General features: G+C 33.2%; 1 protein-coding gene and 1 long non-coding RNA gene across 16 annotated transcripts in view; one reads left to right on the forward strand and one right to left on the reverse strand.

The window, feature by feature from the left end:
* The window catches only part of SOX6 (SRY-box transcription factor 6), a 665,863-nt gene that overhangs the window by 533,088 nt on the left and 109,656 nt on the right, over window positions 1-23,119 (reverse strand). The gene's annotated exons all lie outside the window — the stretch shown is intronic.
* LOC112667685 (uncharacterized) overlaps window positions 1-23,119 on the forward strand; it is a 103,154-nt gene that overhangs the window by 71,976 nt on the left and 8,059 nt on the right. For 2 of the 4 annotated variants that reach the window (XR_007404754.1, XR_003141244.3), the window contains one exon: window positions 26-120. This is a non-coding gene — a long non-coding RNA (uncharacterized LOC112667685). Of the gene's footprint in view, window positions 1-25; window positions 121-21,283; window positions 22,030-23,119 lie in introns of those variants that run through there. The other 2 variants (XR_007404755.1, XR_007404753.1) reach the window with 2 other exon arrangements.

Raw genomic sequence — 23,119 nt, forward strand, 5'->3', positions numbered from 1 at the left:
TTTTTAAAACTTTATAAAATTCCAGGCTTGCAAAGAAACAGGAAAATATAACCCGTGACCAGAAGAAAAATCAATCGACAGAAAGAAACCCAGTAATGAGAGAGATGATAAAATTAGCAGGTAAGGATATTAAAATAACTATTAAAATCTGCTCCACATGTTCAAAGATATACAGAAAAACATGAACATGTTAAGAGAAATGGAATATGTGAAAAAGACACATAACTTCTAAGGAAGGAAAATATAATATCTGAAATTGAAAACACACTGAATTGGATTAACAGTTAAACTTGAAGACACAGCAACAGAAGCAAAAGATTCAAGGTGAAGCACTCAAGAGAAAGAAAAATTTAACAAATGAATAGAGCATCAAGTAATCTACACACATAAGTGGAATCTCAAAAAAAAAAAAAAGAACGTAGCTAAAGCTTTCCTATTTGAAGAAAATTATAAACCCATAGATCTAAGAAATTCAACAAAGCCCACACATAAGAAACATAAAGAAACCACATAAAGATACAAAATACATCATAATCAAATTACTGCACAATGATAAAAAAAAAAAATCTTAAAAACAGCCGGGGCAGGGAGGCAGGGGGAATGACACAATACATACAAAGAAAAAGGAAGAATGATTAGCAAACTCTTCATTGGAAACTACATAAGCTCAAAGACTATAAAGCAGCACCTTCAAAATACTGGGGAGCAAAAAGATTTGCAAACACAGAATCCTAAGAAAAATAACTTTCTAACATGAAGTAATATAAAGACTTTTCCAGACAAATAAAAGTTGAGAGACAATACAACAGCAGCAGATCTGTGCTAGAAGAAATGTTAAAGATAGCTCTTCACATAGTAGTAAAATAACACTAGATGGAAATCTAGATTTACCAAAGGAATGAATAATGCCAGAAATGGTAACTATACTAACAGAACTCTAACAGAAAAGTTTGTCCTTTTGTAATTTCCTCAAAAGACATTTGTGAACAATTTGAGCTCCATTATCCAAAAAAAAAAAAAAAAGAACCTTAACTCTTACCTCATACTATCATTACTATCATGCCATATATTAAAAATAAACCTGAAATAGACCTAATATGGGCTTAATATAGAACTTAAAATTGTAAAATTTCTATAAGAAAATCTATGAGAAAATCTTTTTGGCTTTGGGATAAGTAGAGGTCATTTAAAAACATACACTATACATGAAAAAAACTGACATAATGGATTCCATCAAAATTAAAAACTTGTGCTTTTTGAAAGACACTGTTCAGAAAATGAAAAGATAAGCCCAGTCTGGGAACAGTATCTGTATAACACACATCAGACATGTATAGAACATGTATCTAAAATATATAAAGAACTTTCAATTTAATAATAAAAATAAGCAAACCATTTTTAAAAGATATTGCTCCAAAGATATATAGACAAGTAAGCACATAAAAGCACATAATTTTTTATTTAAAAATTTTAAAAAATTCTCAAAAACATCAATCATTAGGGAAATGCAAAATGAAATGAAATAGTACTGGGATCCCTGGGTGGCGCAGCGGTTTGGTGCCTGCCTTTGGCCCAGGGCGCGATCCTGGAGACCCAGGATCGAATCCCACGTCGGGCTCCCGGTGCATGAAGCCTGCTTCTCCCTCTGCCTATATCTCTGCCTCTCTCTCTCTCTCTCTCTCTCTCTCTGTGACTATCATAAATAAATAAAAATTTTTAAAAAATTTTTAAAAATAATTAAAAAATAGTACTATACTATCCAAAATAACCTACAGACTTAAAGCAATTCCTATCAAAATATCAAAAGCTTTTTTCACAGAACAAGAACAAACAATCCTAAAATTTGTAAGGAATAATAAAAACCCTGAATAGCCAAAGCAATCTTGAAAAAGAAAAACAAAACTGGAGGTAGCACAATTCCAGACTTCAAGTTAAAATTCAAAGCTGTAGTAATCAAAATAGTAAGATACTGACACAAAAATAGACATATAGATCAACGGAACAGAATAGAAAACCCAGAAATAAACACACAATTATATAGTCAATTAATCTTCAACAAAGCAGGAAATAATATGCAATGGGAAAAGGACAGTCTCAACAAATGACATTGGGAAAACTGGACATCCACATGCAGAAGAATGACACTGGACCACTTCCTTACACCATACACAACAATAAACTCACAATGGATTAAGGACCTAAAAATGAGACCTGAAATCATAAAAATCCTAGAAGAAAGCACAAGCAGTAATTTCTCAGACATCAGCCATAGCAAATTTTTTCTAGATATGTCTCTTGAGGCAAAGGAAATAAAAGAGAAAACTATTAAGACTACATCAAATAAGAAGCTTCCGCACAGCAAAGAAAATAGTCGATGAAACTAAAAGGTAACCTACAAAATGGGAAAAGTTATATGGATAGAGATATAATGGAATATTATTCAGTCACAAAAAAATGAAATCTTACCATTTGAAACAAGATGGATGTAGTTAGAGAGTATTAAGCTAAGGGAAATAAATCAGACAGAGAAAGACAAACACTATATAATTTCACTCATATGTGGAATTTAAGAAACAAATGAACAAAGGGAAAAAGAAAGACCAAAAAACAGATTCATAACTATAGAGAACAAACTGATGGTTACCAGAGGAGAGGTAGGTTGGATAAAATAAGTAATGGGGATTAAAGAGTATATCTCTCAAAACAAAACAAAACATTTAAATCTAGAAGGTGAATTCTCTAGCCTAAAGGTAAGATTTATGTAATTTAGAAAGATAAGCATAATTTTCTACCCCTTCCCCCAAAAAAACACATGCAACCAAAACATATCTCACTCTGTTAGTGTAGACGTTTTGTTTTTTTATCTATTCACGCTTAAGAGTCTATTGGTCTGGCCAAATGAATAAGGTTAAATCAAATATTTATTGTACCTAACAATAATTAGAGCCTTCTGCAAATCAAAGTATTTTTTATAAACAATAATTAACAAGGTGTTGCTATCAATGACACTTCATAAAGAAAGATGTACTTTATATTGCCCAATCAAAAGTTACAGAAGAATGAGGTTCAGGTCTCTCAGCATATCAGATGATTTAAAAAATAAAATAAAAGCTTTATATAAAATTCCTAAAAGTTATAAGTTGCAATCTACAAGGCTAGAATGAGATCCTCAATGCCATAAAAAAATTACAGACTGCTTTGGGCTGACATTCATAAGTTAGGTTGATTTGGTAAATATCACAGAACTGTGACACAATTGGAGAACCAGAAAAAATAATATGGCAATTTATAATACCTACCTAGAAGAGAATTTTTTAAATCCCTGATATAAAATTATTCAAAAAAGTTAACACTATATAAATATAGGTATCATTTTTATGATCACTTTATTATATTTCATAATATAATAATTATTAAATGGTGTCAACAAAAAAGACTGAAAATCTGGACTTCAGGAATTTATCATCTTCAAAAATATTTTCTTTCTTCAACTAGTAACTTTCCCTTTAGTAACTAAACTATCTGTAAAAGGAAGACACCTATAATGACAATATTTTAGAACACAAGTGTGTAAATGGCTACAATCTAGCAGCCGCATTCCAAATGAGACCATATCTTTTAAAAGGTATTCATCCTAGGACCATCTAATGTAAATTGATGCCATAACTCCAAGCTGAGCCAGGATAAAATTAACAATAAGTAAAATGACAACAAATTCCTAAAGACAGAATCAATGAGTTTCATTGATGACCTAACAACAAAATGATGAATTCTATTATTCAGGTCCTTAAATAGTCCTAAATTCTAACACCATTTCATCAGTGACCTTCTCTAAAAGATGAAACACTTTCTGTCAATGAACTAACAAGTGGGATCTTTTACTCTTAAGTATCACGTAGAAGTTACAGAGTATAAGAAATATTTTAGTATGGTCAACAAGACTGAATAGGAAGTGGTAGCCTTTACTGGAGGTAGTACTCAGCCAATTTGAAAGAAGAACTGGTCATCAGAATCTACAGTTTTAAGAGAAGAGACAATAAATACATTGGTAATCATCATCAGAGCTTTCCTTGAAATGTTGTGAGTAACCTAAGTCTCATTACTTCCTAATGTTATCCAACAAAAATGAACAGTAGGGAAAATAATTCGACCATTGTGAACAGCAAAATAAAGTGCTAAAATCCCTGCAAAGACAAGTTTCTCAAAGTTACAGAATGTTCATGCCCTGTGTAAAGATCATACCCCTGTTAGTTATTGGTTTAGGAGAACAATGTATCAGCCAAAAACCACAACAGGGTAACATGGAACTTACTGCTTTGTCTAACCAACTTAGGTTTCTTTCTCCTTCCTCCTTTCCTCCCACCGTATCTTCCTTTGCTCTTTCAACAACTATTAAATATCTATTATGTGCCAGGCACGGTACTATGTATTAGGTCAGAATAGTTTAAAACATATATAGTCTATGCCTTCTTCATATGCTGCTCAAAACTGATTTTATTCCAAAAGCAGTGACTCTAGCAGCTGATTGTATAGCATTTGATGCAAGCCTTTAGGGTCATTTCCCCCAAATTACTCAAAACTATTCTTACTCTCCCAACAAATGAACTGTACCATAAATGTTAGGATTTCCAAAAATATGAAGCAATCATAAACATATTTACACTGCTTTGCACTTCTGCTATTCCTATAAACTATTAAAATTGAAAGTAAATCAAGAAAGAGGTCAGTCTGAACTGTTCCAACAAATCCTACATGTGATGAAAGCAGGAAGAGGGAGGGAGAAGGAATAAAAAAAATAAAAAATAAAAAAACCCTTTGTACCTGCCAAAATTCAGCAGTTATGCTATCTCTTAAAAATCAGTTGTTCTGCACGTAGTGATATAATGATGGGGAAAAAAGTAATTATAATTAGGTGTCTATTTTGATTCCTCTCTCCATAGTATCAGTAGTGAATGTCATTTGATTTTGGCAAAAGATAAGGTCGCTGACTCTTAAAAGATGTTCAGGATTACTTCTTTGAATGTTTTACATGGAAATATCTAAAAATGGAAAACATCTCAATCTCAATCACAGACTGGCCAGTAGGACAATTTGCAAAATCCACAACCAAAAATAAATATGTAAACAGACAAACAAATAGAATTTGTGGTATCAATAACATTTTAAAATTTCAACAATCTGAAAAGAAAAAGAATTTCTTTAACTTATATATTAAAAAGTTGACAATGCTATGAAAACTCATTACATCTTTCAGTGTGTGCATTTGAGTCTAAATTACCACTAATTAGCTGATCATCTACCAAGATAACTATAATTATTTCTTTTTAAAATTATTTTTACTCAGGTATGATGGGTAATTTAAGCATTTAGATGTTTTTCCTAAATAAAATATATTATCATTATTATTACATATACAGTCTTAAACAAAAAATTTTACCAGAGAATTTCATCCACCAGAAAGTTAAATCACTTTAAAAAGTAGAGATATGATGAACATGTTAATAAACTGAAGTGCCTTCTCTCATGTATCTTGCTAGTTAAGTAATATTATGAACAAATTCATATTTACCAATAATTCAATAATGTATTTTGGTAATTCTATATCCAGATAGGCTTTTTATTTTTTTTTTTTAATTTTTTTTTTATTTATTTATGATAGTTACAGAGAGAGAGAGAAGCAGAGACACAGGCAGAGGGAGAAGCAGGCTCCATGCACCGGGAGCCTGACGTGGGATTCGATCCCGGGTCTCCAGGATCGCGCCCTGGGCCAAAGGCAGGCACCAAACCGCTGCGCCACCCAGGGATCCCCAGATAGGCTTTTTAATATACATGTTTCCTTTCCAAGACTCTGAGTGTGTGTGTGTGTGTATATACTTTTATGTAAAAAAAAGAATCAAAACTTTATTATATTTGATTCAAGATGAGAACTTATTCAAGAGAATGTCATAGCTCTTAATTATATTCTATAGTATTTTCTATATCAGACATCTAAAACAAAAGGTCCTTAAATGAATATATAATCACCCCTAAAAACAGATATTTTAGTAATAGGTTCAAATAGCCAGAATGGCTGAAGACATTACAGTCATAATTATCAGGGATTCATTACAGTCATAGTCTAAAAATGAGGGAAAAAATCAAAAGCACTGAAATTACATGTCCCCAGATTAACACTCTCCAGCCATCAGTTAAATCTAACTAAAATAAATAGAACCATGGCTGAAAATATACTAAACAGTTAGATGTTCTAAAAACTACCTGCAATGCTGACCTAATCCCTTTTCTTCTCAGAGACCATCACACTTTTCATACTTCCTCCTACTAAAATAAAAGTACTCCAACTAAATCTTTAGACCCAAATATTCAAATACAACTAAAAGGTAACTGTGGTATCCTCTTTAAAGGTATCGTTCAAATACAACCACAGAATTACATGCAAAAGTAACCATAAATGCATTAGTTACTTAATAGGACAAGCATCTCTACCATTTTCTATGTTGATTAAAATGTTTTAACATTTCAGATTACAGTATCTGGTATCAAACCATGTAATACAACTTTGTTTTCAGCAATGGTATTTTATCCTGATTATAAATTTACTTTTATTCAAATTGTTGCTAATATTTAAGTATCATTGTTTTTCTACTTTGTTTTATTGCCTTTTGCATATAATAAAAAACATGAGAAATTAATTCATAAAATGTAGAATACTTACAGTTTTTATTGTACAACACAATTCATAGGGCTGTGAGTGCTTCTGGGATCAAATTAAGTAATTTCATTCCAGGATTTTCTGACTTTATTCTCTAACTTTTCACTATTCTTATATGCTATAACATGGTTGTCACACATAATTTCCCTTTTTCTTTTCTTTTTTTAAGATTTTATTTATTCATTCATGAGAGACACAGAGAGAGAGAGAGAGAGGCAGAAACACAGGCAGAGGGAGAAGCAGGCCCCATGCAGGGAGCCCAACGTGGGACTCGATCCTGGGACTCCAGAATCAGGCCCTGGGCTAAAGGCAGCGCCAAACCACTGAGCCACCCAGGCTGCCCAATTTCCCTTTTTCAATGTCAGTTAAATATCCTCCAAGCTAGAGAATCCCAGAACTTCTGATAATATTCTCAAAATACACTGTTTCTAGTTTGTCATATTAAATGCCCTGATCACAAGCAGTAAATATAACTAGGATTTTTCACAAAATTTTATCTCTCCATCCTAGCTTCCTTTAAATATTAGAGAATGTTATCAAAGTTATCAAAATTCTCAGGAGCATAATTAAGGTGTGTGTGTGTGTTGTGTGTGTGTGTGTGCACGCACGTGGGCACGTGTATGTCTACGTAGAGTGTTAAGATGGGCAAAGTAAGGTCAGGAAATTTTCCATATGGCATCTGCAATTCACTTGACAAATTTCTTAAGCCTTCACTCTTCCCCAATTTGTCCTTCAGCACCTCTTTCTTCTATTTACCTTTTACCCTAAACTCCCCTATGGAAAATTTACTCTATACTAAATATATCCAGTTAATCTATTTTCTCATCCAAATTTCTTCTTGACTATACACTACCCTGGAATGTCCTCCCTAGCTAGTTCCAGCTTACCAACTTCTCTTTATTTAATGAAGCTTCTTCTGATTTAACTAACATAAAGCTGGCAATCTCCATATGAGAGTTAACCTATACATAAAATTCCATTACTCTCATTCAGTATTTCACAGTTACCTTTTGCTCATATATGTCTGTCTCTTCTGTATCTATTTCAAATATTATTCTCACCTGAAAATATTGCCTTTATAATTATATTTATTTAATTATATAATATATAATTATATATAGATATTTATTATTTATAACTATAAATGATAATGTGATATATTTATAATTATAAATATAATGTCAGTAAGATTATTATCATCATTAGCTGCTACAAGGCTATGGAAGTATTTCATGCCTTATAAGGACAAGAATCGTGTGCTTTTTTCATCTTACATTTTGAGTGATAAAGATATGTGATTAAGCATTTTTGCTATGTAGCTACATCATAATGACTTATAAAGGCCCATTTAGTGATATGATTAGCTCAGTCTACTAAAGACCCTAGTTAACTTTCAGATGTTGGCTCTGCCCTTAATAAGTCAAAACACCAAAAAAAAAAAAAAAAAAAAAGCAAGAAAAGAAAGCCAAACACAATTTCAAAAATTAGCCAAACAACTAAAATATTTTTTCTAAACAATGCCGACTATCAAGAATTTGAGTGTATTCCTAACTTGACTAGATGTTTTAGCATTCTGTAAATGGCCTCGGAAACTAAAGCAGGAAGAAGCATCCTTGAAGAATATTTTCTTGAGCAATGATCATAGTAGACTCATATAACTCTAAGAATTTTGCTGGTTGGCCAAAACTTTAAGATACCAAATAATTTATTCTCAATTTTCCAACTTCCTGCCTTCCCAAGCCAGCCTTCCTGAGGTTCACCTAGAAAACTTCCTTGCTACCACCTGGGAATTTTTAAATCTTCCACCTGCGAAATATTCTCCAAAAGACACTGTACCTCTTTCTGTGCCCAATCTTCAAGAAATACCATGGATTGCTCTCATACCATTCAAGTCCTACAGATTAGGGGGAAATTATGCTTGCCTAAATGGAAAGGATAATTTACAAAGAACGAAGCTATTCACTATGAACTACAATCGCTGATCTGCAACTGAGAATTTAGGCAGTTTTCTCATATGCCACTTGGAAAACTTTTGTCCAAAGCAGAAATCTAACTTCACTATATCTGTTCTTTTTCAAAACTTCTAACATTCTAAAGATGAAGGGGTTGCACTCTAGTAAACTGAGAAGGCAAGGTTAAGGCCCTTGTTTTTCAACTATGATTAGACCAATGCTTTAGTTCAGAGATTGAATGAACTAGTTGTGAAACCCAACCCTCATGAGCAAACTAGACTGTTTAGCAATACAGTAAGTGTACCCTTTTCTGATTTTCCATATGGAGCACCAATTTAAAAAAATGAGAATTCTCAGCTAAATAGCAGCTTTTCTTTCAAAGTAAAAAACAAAGGCCCTCTCACAGTGCTTACATTTGTGATACATCTGTAAAAAGTGATTTTTTAGCATCAGAAAGCATTTTAATTGTAGTAAACTGAACAATGCTGAAATTGTTTGAAGAGGAGATTAAATTTAATGAAATTCACAAACAACCCCTTTTAGAAAGTAACAACAATTTTTTGAACATTAAAGAGGAGCTCATTATATCAAGACAACTCCACTGTAAAAAGCAGTCTGACTTCAATCACCGCATATCTACATGTTAATGAACTTGCTGTATAAAGCAGAGACTGAGCAGAAAAAGTAATAGGAAGACTGTCTTAATGCATATTTGCTAGAAAAAAAAATCTTCTTTAATCAGTGAAACACCTTTTCACTAGTACCTTAATAGTATCTGAAATTCCTTCCAACAACACAAAAGGAAGATGATACTTAAAAGTTTCTTTAAGACGTTAAACAGCTTGCACATTCCTTCAGTGTTCACATGCTGTCAACATCACGGTTGCAAAGACTTTCAAGTTTCAACAGACAGATACAGTCTAGTACAAAGCCTTTGTTATAATAATTTCATTGCTGCCCCCTGATCAAACATAGACAAATCTGAAACTGAAAAGTGAGAGCCAACCAGTGACCTTTGATTAGAACCACAAGTCTCAGTTTTAATAAAATGCTCGTTCATTGCTATTTGGTGCCAACAAGGAAGGTGTGTTATAGGCTGAAAGGTACAGTCAATACATCATTTATACTCATTCAATGATTTCCATTATTCACAGTTGGAATTGTTGTTATAACAAGTGGACACAGATGTCTTAAAAACAAAGGCAAAACATAAAAATGTAGTTTTCTACCTTTAAATTAAATAAAATCACTTTACCCCTGCCTCTCAGTTACTTGCTACTGCCTTATGTGCCTTACTAATTGTATTGTACTAATCTTCTTTTCTAAACTGTAATTTTCACAATATTTATTACTAATACTTAAGTCTAAGGAGTGCTGGCAATACTTACTTTTGAATTCCTAGTTTTCCTAGGCTATCAGTGCACCATTAAAATGCATTTCTAAAAATAAAATAAATAAACATAAAATACATTTCCAATAAGCTTATCTTGATTGAAGTAAAAATTTGAAATTTGGGCTTATTTTATTTTGCCTTTTTCTTGCCAAGAAAAAAATGTTTCACACTACAGTCATAGTTAGAATATTCTGATATCTAATATCCTACCTCTCTTAAAAGCAATGCCTCTCCCCAATAAAGTAATGGCCCAAGAAAATGCAAATCAAGCCTAGTTTTTATAACTTAGATGCTAAGAGTGGGAGACAAGATAGGGAGGTTTTCAAAGCCAACTCATTCATAAATATTGTGGTGATTCACCCAAAGAAACCATTAAATCAGGTTAAAATTGGGAACTAGAATAGTTAGGGACATGCAAGCTCTACAGTATATGCCCTAGGGTGATCTTCTTAAGCCAATACACTAAAATATTTCAACTCTTGCCTTAAGACCAGAGGGCTTCAGATGCAATTACCAGTGTTACTGCAAGTACCCAGCAGTGCCTGAGACACAGCAGATGCATATTTTATATACATAAATATAAAATACACATAAAATATGTGTATATATGTATATTATATATATAATTCTTATATATTTTAAGTACTTACATATATATTTATATTTTATAATATAAATATCTAATTTAACATAAAGATAAATACATTTTTAAATAAATATATATAAATATATAATAAAGAAGCATGAGGCTATAACTTTGCCAGGCTGAAACTGTAGTAAAATTACAGAGGTGATCTGAGGAAATAGTCTATCTACAAATCAAAGTAGAGAGGAATGAGGGGATGAATAAGGGAAAGAGACAGGGAAGAAGAAAGTGAAACAGGGAGGAAGAAAGGAAGGAAAGGAAGAAACACAAGTGTCTTAAAAATAGCATAATAAGGGATCCCTGGGTGGTGTAGCAATTTAGCGCCTGCCTTTGGCCCAGGGCGCGATCCTGGAGACCCAGGATTGAATCCCACATCGGGCTCCCAGTGCATGGAGCCTGCTTCTCTCTCTGCCTATGTCTCTGCCTCTCTCTCTCTCTCTCTCTCTCTCTCTCTCTGTGACTATCATAAATAAATAAAAATTTTAAAAAATAGCATAATAAAAAATCGTGTTGTTTGTGTTGCAACTAAGTATTGCTAACCACTCACTCTGGGCACCACAATATGCTCAGTAGTCTGAACTTCATCAACAACTGCAGTTGTACCACCTCACCTGCTGTAAATAAATAGCCACACACACACCCTGACAAATCCTGAGATACAAGCATAAGGACTTAGCTTAGGCAAATAGAAAACTCATGACATCATTCAGTTTGCCAGATCAACTGACTAGAGCTCAAAGCTCATGAGGGCAGGGACTTTGTTCATCTCCTACACTGCTATATCCCTAGCACCCAGATCAGTGCCTGATTAGAACAATAGGTATTTAATACCAATTGCTTTAAAACTTATATCATCAACATTAATATTTCTAGGTCCCTGAATAGACTACAAATTAGGGCAGCAGTTCTCAAAAATGGTCATGAGATCTCTGAGGGTCCCCAAAATACTTCCAGAGGTCTGTAAGTTCAAAATTATTTTCATGATAAGGACAATAATATGCTATTTGCCCTTTTCACATTATCTTGTAAGGTACAGTAGAGTTTTCCAAAGACTGTATAATGATGTCACTCCTCCAAAAGCTAATGGAATATGTCCTTCTGTATTCCTGTGTTTTGAAATTTCTAATATGAAGACTTCCATTTCTGGTAAGATGGAATAAAAGTATTTTTCTCTATTCCACCCTCTAAGCACAACTAAAAACTCTGGACATTGTATATAAAATAAACAATTAGAAGACTTTAAAAGATGAAAAGAAGACAAACTTGCTAGATCCTCAGGAGCTGAGGAATGACATGTGATGAATTTTCTGGATTTTATTTTTCCTCATATTCCCAGACTCAAAGCTAAAGGAGCCAGCAACCTAGAAACACCAATAAACAAAGACCAAAATCATCATCATCATCATCATCATCATCATCATCATCATTACCATCATCACCTCCAAGAAGAGCCTGCTCACTCTAGCCAAAGAACTAGGAAAAGGGCAGCTTTTAGCAAGACAGAAAGCTTTCAGATAATAACTGCTCTAATTTCAGATAAATGCCACAGGAAAAACTGTGGCTCCACCCTGACCTAGTCAAACTAATAGGTCAGGCTAGAATTTCACTCTCTCACAGCTATACTTAGGCACCCAACACTCACCCCTCACCCTCAAGGAGGTTCAAAGAAGGCCAGGCAAGGATCTGAAACTTTCACCACCAGCAGCCAGTAATAAGCCCCTGTAGGCTCTCTCTCCTCTTGTGTAGTGTCAGTGAAAACATGTAAGGAGTTTGAACTTCTACTCTCACCAGGCAGGAACAAATGTTCTTCCTCTTCCCCCTAAGATCATATCAGAGGAAGTCTAGTAAAGAATCAAAACATTGACCAGTGCCCAGCAGTAACAAGGCCACCTCCACTGTGATGTCAATGAAGACTACATGAAGAGCTAGAACTCCTCATCCATCAGTAACGAGGAGCCCCAAAACAAGTGGGGAATCTGGACTTCTATACCCACATGGCAGTGGCAGCCATCTTCCCCCTAGTTGAACAGTGTCAGAGAAAATCAGCTAAAACAGAAGATTTACATAAGAAAATGACTGTCATGCGGCACCTACGCAGCTCAGTCAGCATCTGACTCTTGATTTTTGTCTCAGGTCATGACCTCAGTGTCAGAGGACTAAGCCCTGCATCTGGCTTGCACTCAGCACAGAGTCTGCTTGAGATCCTCTCTCTCCCTCTCACTCTCCTCTTTCCCTTGCTGGTGCTTTCTATAAATAAATAAATAAAATCTTTAAAAAGAAAAATTAGAGTATCATAATACCATACAAAATAAACAGGTTCAAGCCAAAAATCACTATCATGCCATGCCAGGAAGATTTCAAATTAAATGAAAAAAATTCTAAATGAAAAAGACCAATCAATAAATGCTAACATCAAGATGTTAGATTATCTGACAAATATTTTAAAGCAGCCATGATAAATTTATAAAATGAGCAAATTGTGAACACACTTGAAACAATGAAAAAATAGAAATTATCTATTTTTTTTTTTAGAAATTATCTATTAATAAATAGAAAAAAAAGGCAACCTATGGAATAGAAGAAGATATTTGCAAATGACATCAGATATAGTGCTAGTATCCAAAATCAATAAAGAACTTAACAAACTCAACATCCAAAAAACAGGGGTGTCTGGGTGGCTTAACCAGTTGGGCATCTGCCTTTGGCTCGGATCATGGTCTCAGGGTCCTGGGATTGGGCCTCATGTCAGGCTCCCTGCACAGCATGGAGTCTGCTTCTCCCTCTGCTTCCCAACCCTGCTTATGCGATCTTGCTCTCTCTCTCTCTCTCTCTCAAATGAATGGATGGAATCTTAAAAAAAAAAAAAAAAAAAAAAACACTCAAAAAACAAACAATCCAGTCAAGAAATGGACAGAAGAATGAACAGACATTTCTCCAGAGAAGACATACAAATGACCAACAGACACAAGAAAAAATGCCCCACATCACTTGGCATCAGGGAAATACAAATCAAAACCACAATGAGAGGCCACCTCACACCAGTCAGAATGGCTAAGATTAACAAGACAGGAAATAACAAATACTAGCAAGGGTGCAGAGAAAGGGAAACCCTCTTACATTGCTGGTGGGAGTGCAAGCTGTTACAGCCACTCTGGAAAACAGTATGGAGATTCCTCAAAAAGTTAAAAATAGAATACCCTATGAAACTAGTAATTATACTACTAAGTATTTACCCCAAAGATACAAATGTAGTGATCTGAAGGGGCACCTGCCCCACAATGTTTAGAGCAGCAATGTTCACAATAGCCAAATGATGGAAAGAGCTGAGATGTCCAGCAACAGATAAATGGATAAAGATGTGAGATAGATAGATAGATAGATAGATAGATAGATAGATAGATAGATAGAATGGAATATACTACTCAGCCATCAGAACGGATGAATATCTACCATTTACATCGACATGGATAGAACCAGAGGGTATTATGCTAAGTGAAGTAAGTCAATCAGAGAATTCTCATATGGTTTCTCTCATATGTGGAATACGAGAAACAGTACAGAGGATCATAGGGGAAGGGAGGGAAAACTGAATGGAAAGTCATCAGAGAGGGAGAAAAACCATGAGAGACTATTAACTAACTATAGAAAACAAAGGATTGCAGAAGGGAAGGTGGGGAAGGGGATGGGGAAACTGGGTAATAGGCATTGTGGAGGGCACTTGGTGGGATGAGCACTGAGTGTTATACTATATGTTGGCAAATAAAACTTAAATAAAGACAAATGTAAAAAAAAAAAGGAAACAAACTAAGGGTTGCTGGAGGGGAGGTGAGTAGGGGGATGGGCATTAAGGGGTATGGGGTGTGATGAGCATTGGGTGTTAAATGCAACTGATAAATTACCAAAAACTACATCTGAAACTAATGATGTACTATATTTTGGCTAATTTAATTTAATTTTTTTAAAAAAAGGAAAAAAGAAAGAACCAAGTGGAAAACTTAGAACTGAAAACTACAGTAACTAAAATAAAAAACTCAACAGAGGGACTCAATTGCAGATTGGAAGGGACTGAATCAATGAACTGGAAGATAGAACAATATAAATTATCAGACCTAATAGAGAAAATAGACTACATAAATGAACAGATTGTTAAGAACCTTTGGGACTATGGCAAAAGATCTAATATTCATGTCATCAGAGTCTTGCAAGAGAGGAGAAAAAAAGTGGGGCTAAAAAGTACTCAAAAGAAATAATGGATGAAAACATTTAAATCCTACCAAGAGATATCATAAACCCAAAGGCTCAAGAAGCTGAGTGAACCTCAAATAGCATAAGCCCCTCCAAAAAACTCCATATAAAGACACATCATAATTAAACTTCCAAAAACTAGAAACTCAAAAAAAAAATGTAAAAGCATTCAGAGAAAAATGACACCTTACTTATGGAAGAAAAACAACTCAAATGGCAATGGATTTCTCATCAAAAACAGAGGCCAAAGGAAAAGTGGCACAATATTTTTCAAGTGCTGAAAGAAAGGAATTATAAACCCAAAATCCTATTCTGAGTGAAAATATCCTTCAGGAAGGGGAAACCTAAACATTCTCAAATGAAAGAAAACTAGGAAAGCAGAATCCATCAACCCCAAAAGAATAACTAAAAGAAGTTCTCTAAGCAGAGAGGAAAAACAACAAAAGAAGGAATGCTGAAACATCAAGAAGGAAGAAAAACAAGGTAGGCAAAATATGGAAACATGCATAAATACAATATGCTTTCCTTTTCATGTCAAGTTTTCTAAATTATGTTTGATGGCTAAAACACACTGCCTAATGTATGTAGAAGAAATATTTGAGACAATTATAAATTGAGATGGATAACTGAATATAAAAGGAGATAGGTTCTATATTTGACTCAAACTGATAAAATGGCTACACTAGTATTCAGTAATTGATAGAACTGGACAGAAAAACACTAAAGATAGAGGAGGAACTCAACAAGAAGAATAAAATCTAACTGCCATTTATAGAACACTCCACCCAATGGTAGAAGACACATTCTTTTCAGGTGCCCACAGAACACATACCAAGATAGACCATCAACTGGGCCATATAAGAAACCTTAACAAATTTAAAAGAACTGAAATTGTACAAAATGTGTTCTCTCACCGCAGAGGAATCAAACTAGAAACCAGTAACAGAAAAATAACAGGACAATCTCCAAATGCTTGGAAACTAAGCAACACACTTCTAAATAATCCATAGGTCAAAAAGGAAATCTCAACAGGAATTTTAAAACACATTAAACTAAAGAAAAATTAAAATATATCAAAATTTGGGTGACATGGATAATGCAGTGCTCACAGGGAAATTTATAACGCTAATTGTATACAAAAGAAAAAAATTAAATCAATAATCTAAACTCCTAGGGCACCTGGGTGGCTCAGTTAGTTAAGTGACTGACTCTGGATTTTAGCCCAGGTCATGATCTGAGGATCCTGGGACGGAGTTTTGAATGGGGCTACCTACACTCAGCAGGGATTGTGTTTGAAGATTCTCTCTCTCCCTCTCCCTTTGTCCTCCCCACCCCCACTCACATGCCCACTGGCACACACACTAGATAGATAGATAGATAGATAGATAGATAGATAGATAGATAGATAGATATTTTTTTTAAAAAACTGTCTAAACTCCTACCTCAAGAACCTAGAAGAAAAGAACAAAATAAACCCAAAGCAACCAGGAAAAAAAGGAAACAAAAAATTGAAACCAATGAAATTAAAAATAAGGATACTAGGAGAAAAATCAATAAAACAAAGAATTGGCTCTTTGACATGATAAATGGAATTGACAAGCCTCTATCAGGACTGATAAACAGAGAAGACACAAATTGTCAATATCCAGAATGAAGTGAGGTATCACTACAGACCCTGTAGACTTAAAAAGAATTACAAATGAATACTATTAAGAACCCTACACACATAAACTTGACAACTTAGATGAAATGGACTTCCTTGAAAAACACAAACTACTACACTTCATCCAATATGAAATAAATACTTTGAATAGCCTTATAACTATTAAGGAAATTGAATTCACAAGTACTCCCAAAAAGAAATCTCCAGGCCCATATATCTATCAAATGTTTACAGAAGAATTAAGACCAATTCTACACAATCTCTTCCAGAAAATAGAAGAGGAATGGATACTATCCAATTAATTTTATAAAGCTAATATTACCTGATACTAAACCCAGACAAAACAAAAAGGTACCAAAATAAAGTTTCAGACCAATATCCCTCATAAATATAGATGCAAAAGCTCTTATCTTTTTAAGAAGAACCCATTGAAATAAGTGTCCATGGTAATCTCTTCTTGGTGGACAAAAATAATTTTAAAATAAACAAAATAATCAATAGGAAAAAAATCCCATGTTGTAAAAATCAATTGAAATAGCCCACATAGGGGATCCCTGGATGGCTCAGCCGTTTAGTGCCTGCCTTCAGCCCAGGGTGTGGTCCTGGAGTCCTGGGATCGAGTCCCACATCAGGCTCCCTGCTTGGAGCCTGCTTCTCTCTCTGCCTATGTTTCTGCCTCTCTCTGTCTCTCCGTGTCTCTCATGAATAAATAAATATTTTTTTAAAAAAAGGAATAGCCCACATAAACAAAAGCCTTTGGAGTCCTAAGTTCTTTTTTAAAGTGCAAAGAGGTCCTGAGACCAAAAAGTTTAGAACTTCCAATTTAAGGCATCAGCTCTTTAGTTTCCTAATAGCTATCTAAAGTGCTACATCAGAAATCTTCAAGAGTCTTCTGAAATAGGAGCAACATCTCTTTAAGGTCATCTTCAGAGTAAGCCCTGTGAGAATCCAAAAATATTTTCACCAGCCTTTAAAATACTTAACCTCACATGTCCTGTAGGAGTTAAGATCCTGTCTTGATGATAACAGATTCTGGGGAATGAACAATACTATGTCATATTACAGTTTTATCAGCCTAAAAGTATCTCTGGGAAGCTTAGGATAATTTCTGCTAGAATGAAGAAATAGATTGAGTCAGTCAAGCAAGTATCCCAACCAATTGGGAGTTCAAAAAAACTCATCACTTCCCTAAAGTTTTCAGAAATCCTTAGTTCTGACTGCAAGAAATAGACATCGAGATAGTATCTGACATATCCACTAGGATGACCCTAATAAAAAAAAATGGAATGTAACAAGTATGGCAAGGATATAGAGAATTTGTAACCTTCATGCATTGTTGGTAGGGGTATAAAATAATACAGCTACTGTGGAAAACAGTTTATGGCAGTTTCTAAAAACATTAAACATGAAATTACCATATGACCCAGCAATTCCATTCCTAGGTATACCCAAAAGAATTGAAAACAAGTGCTCAAATATCTGCACACATATGTTTTTAGCAGCAGTATCCAAAATAGTCAAAAGGTAGAAACAAGAAATGTTCTTCAATGGATAAATAAACAAATTCTGATATATACACAATGAAATATTATTCAGTCATAAAAAGGAATCAAGTACTGATAATGTTACAATATAGGTGAACTTAGAAAATATTATGATAAGTGAAAAAAAAGCCAATCACAAAAGTTTACATATTGTATGGTTCCATCCATATGAAATATCAAGAAAAGGTAAATCCATAGAGATTTCATGCTAGGACGAAAGAGAAATGCGGAGTAACTGTTCAATAGGCTTGGGATTTCATTTTGGAGTGATGAAAAGTTTTGAAACTAGATGTATGTGGTGGTGGTATAACATTGTAAATGTACCCAATGCCACTTAACTATTCACTTTAAAATGGGTAACTTTGTGTTATGTAAATTCTATGTCAATTTTTAAAATGTGAAAATAAGGACATAGTGACTTGACCTTAAGGAAGTGAAGTGAAAACAAAAAATTCAAATTGTATGCATAAAAAACAGTAGCTGAGGACCCTTGACTCGAGTCAATATTAATTTTCCCTCTTAGATCTTCCCACAGACCTCTATCCATTACTCCATTAAAAGTCATCACAATATAGAATCCAAAAATATTTTTGATGTCTTTTACACTGTTTACCTTTACTCTTCCAATGTATCTTTTCTCTCTGCCTTCCTTCATCCTTAACACTCCCTCTGCCACCTCCAGTTATAAGTTAATCCAGGGCAGTAGCCATTTATTTTTTATATTTATAATTCTTGGTGCCTGCTTCAGTGTGTATGCTCAATAAATTTGTTAAGTGAATGAAAGAAGAAACAAATTAATAGGTGCAATGTAGACTTGCATGTAAGGATCATACAGGTTGAAGGACATTATCAAGTTATGTTATGCATCTTAAGTTGGGATTTGTTGTACCAATAAACCCCAAACTCAGATATTGGTTTGCTGACATTTTTTAACATAGCAAGCTGGCTGCAATTATCAAACTCTTGTGAAATTCTTTTTAAAAAGCTGAAATTAACATTAATCTCAATCATTTTAATTTTTAAATAAATAAATACACCTTAACACTGTTTTTGAAAGTTCAACTATACCTCAAAATTAAACAAAATAAAATGGTAGGATAGTAAAATGGTCAGAATTCACTTTATATACTGGTACCCATTTAAAGAGCAAAAGAATTCAAATACTGACCAAAAAATTATTTTTAAATGTTTATCTAATTATGTGTTAAGAGAAATTATTTTACATGTGAGAATTATCAAAAGTGATAACTAATAGGATCATCCCTTTAACTGATATTCCCATCAAAATCAGATAAAAATATAAAAATTCTGTTTCTTGGATATAGCAATGTAAATACCATCTGGCATAAATGAGACTATTTACTTAAAATGATCTTGTTTCTCTTACATTGTATGATCGGCTGAGTAGTCTTTGGTTTAAATATTTTCTTTTACTTTAGGTAAAAAGAAATTGTGGTTAATTAGATAAAAATAACTAAAACTGAAGTTAATCTTGAGCTCTTAAATCACACCTCAGTAATTTCATTTTTTAAAATGTTTTCAGATAAACTGTTAAAACTTTTGAATATCTCAGAATTTACCAGGTATATATTTATAATACTATAAAACATAAATGAGGGTATTGAATAGTAATATTCAATCTCCAGTCCAAAAAACTGTAAATATTTGCCAAGAGCTACATAATATAATTATGAGATTCTTTTTATGCACAGATTTGAAACAGACTTAATACAATGTATGAAATGTGTTACATTTGCAGTAGGAAGACAAAGACAGTCTTAAAAAAACAAAAATCAAAAAACAAGCCCTCTTCTCTGTCACCTTTCAGCCTTTGAAGATCTCCCCCTACCTTTCACTTACCAAATAAAATTGAATACTAGATTTTGAGGATTCACCTCAATTACATGACCTATTTACTGGTGCAACTTTCAAGTCATTTTTGCTGTTATTCATTAAAAGAGAAGCAAAGACATTATATTAGTTTAAAAGATATTCTATGCAGAATATAAAGCTTCTGGATTTTGTTGGAGAAAAATTTTTCGATCCAGTTTAATAAACAAAACTAATTAATATAAGCTCAAAAAAGTGCACAAATAATATAAATTTGCAAAGACAAAGGAAAATTCACCTACCTTGAGATGTTTACCCTTTTGCAATACCAATAAAAGTCTTATAATGCTTCTACGGTTTAATTCAAAAGTTTATTTATGAAGCCCACCCTGATTTCCTGTAGCTGATTTTATTCTTTCTCATGTCTGAAGATACAATCTTACCACCATTCTAGCAATTGATTATATATTATCTTGTATTGCCCTAACAACTATAAAGTTCTCTGAACTCAGAGATGCACACTAATTATTTTCTATCCCCATGAGTCCTGGCACATAGTCAGAACCTAATAAATTATTTGCTGATTTGAAAAAGCATGTAACACATATTGAAACTTAAAACAATACAGATTAATTTATTTGGGATTTCTGATGGCCAAGGGCTTTTTTTAATGGAAGAATACTTTTATTTGAAAAGGCAGCTGTCTCTCATAATATATTGTACAACAAATTCTCCAAAGTGTATTTCCCAGTAACTTTTAATTCAAATGCATGAAATTTTCAAAAACAAATAATCTTTTATAACATTCCTTTAGGAGCCCTTTGTGAAGGGCTGACTGTACCTATAAGCAGCTTTCTTGGGAACACTAGTGCTAATCAATTTTTTTATGGAAAGTGTGGTGAATCAGACTTTAAGTTTTTCAAAACAGCTCGTATTAATTTAAGTACTTGTATTTTCCTTCACCACTATATGAAAAAGACCGAAATTCTTTATAGCCTTTCAATACTTCAGTTAATAAGTATGCTAGAAATTTTCAAATACAGCTATGTTGCTTTTAGCCAACTAATGACAACATTATTAAAATAATATGCATCCTAATTGTAGAATGGCAATTCAAAGCATTTTGAATTAGGATGCTATGCTTTGCAGAAGTGAAAGGATTAAAACAATACTGATAATATAAATATTTATATAAGATTTATGTAAGATTAAGCTTCTAGATGAATAAATATCTATCCCAATATTACCCCTTTTTTTCCTACCAAATACTGCAATTTAAAACTATCACTTTTTTTAAGGTTTTACTTATTTATTTGAGAGAGAGAGAGAGAACACAAGAGCACACAAGCATTGAAGAGAGAGAAGCAAGAAGCCCAATGAGGGGCTCCATCCCAGGACCCTGGGATCATGACCTGAGCTGAAGGTAGCCACTTAACTGACTGAGCCACCCAGGTGCCCCTAAAACTATAATCTTTTTAAAAGAAAAATATTTAATCTACTTCAACATTTCTGGAGTGTAAGATTTTAGGGTCCTCAGAGAAGATATTATAACGTTTGTTTCATATTTGGCCTATTGCTTCTTTTGATTTGCTACCATTGCATTTTGTTGTACAAAAAAATAAAAACAAAACAAAAACTTTTAAAAGGTAAAAGTATTTTTATATAATCAAACTCATTTCAAGTGTAATGCAAGTGAAATAAGTCAAAGAAAGACAAATACCATATGATTTCACTCACATGTGGAATTTAAGAAACAAAACAAGTGAGCAAAGGAAAAGAGAGAGAGGCAGACTAAGAAACAGACTCAACTCTAGAGAACAAACTGATGGTTACCAGAGGGGAAGGGATGGATGAAGCAGGTGATGGGATTAAGAAGGGCACTTGTGACGAACACTGAGTGATATGTGCAATTGTTGAATCCCTATATGTACACCTGAGACTAATGTTACACTGTATATTAACTATTCTGAAATTAAAGTAAAATAAAATAAAATAAACAAATTCATTTCAGACCTACAGGTTCAAATATTTCACTTTCAACAAATGGTATGAGAAAACAGTGGAGCTCCTTAGGCCTCTTTTTTTTTTTTTTTTTCCTAGTAATCACTTTTAGTGATTTTTAAAGGACGTTGCAATATTCCCTATATAATTCAATCTGTATGAATAAAATTGTGAGGTATGTGCCAAAGCAAAGACCTTTAAATTCAGTGTTTTAAAGTAACTGTTTTCATGACTCTATTATAGATTACTTTGAACTGGATAGAAATTACCTTAAAACATCATAAAACATATAAGAACCTATAAGGAAAATTTCTTTTTTGTTCCAGTTAATTATCAACTGACAGTACTAGTGTTCTATTATTTAAAATAAATGTATTATGGTGTATCTTGCATATAATTGAAAAAAATATTTTTGTTTACTATTACTTTAACAAAAAGAAAACTACAGTACTGAAAACATTCATTTTAACATGATTTATTATTCACTTAATCTCAAAACACTGTTATATTGTCTAAAATGTTCAACAATAAACTATACTTATAAAATTAATTGGTATTTCACATTACCAAGACTGTTTCATATAAATATCATAGTAATGTTATAGCAGCTCTTGACTTCACCACATAAAAAACTATTTAACAAATAGCTGAAATCACAATGCTTAATTTATTTTTACTAAAATGGAAAGCTTATACAAACAAAAGTGACTAATAATATTTCTCAGCATTTAACAAAAGCCTTTTCAAAAGACATTGTAATCTGATTAATTTTAAGTTACCTATATTTATATAACTGCTATGAAAAATTAAGCCTTTCTAGTTGCAAGACTTTTCATCTCTTGCCATCTAAATTGTACTTCTGTAACTTTAATAGAGTATGTAGTTTGATCCTTTTAGCTAATTAGTGGATCAGCAAGAAGGAAGTCAGGCCATTGCAATTACTGTCCACATGTTCATTTATATCAAATACTCTACAGGTCAGCCTAAACCTGTTTCATTTCACAAAAGACTATTTTTTCCACCTGTTTGTTTTATTTCACAAAGATTCTTTTTCCTTATTCATAACGTCTTTCTGAAAATGATCAACTCTCCCAGCATTATAATGGCTACTTGTTCATGCTGTAGAAATAAAA

This window comes from Canis lupus, chromosome 21, assembly GCF_003254725.2.
Source record: "Canis lupus dingo isolate Sandy chromosome 21, ASM325472v2, whole genome shotgun sequence".
Taxonomy (NCBI): Eukaryota; Metazoa; Chordata; class Mammalia; order Carnivora; family Canidae; genus Canis; species Canis lupus.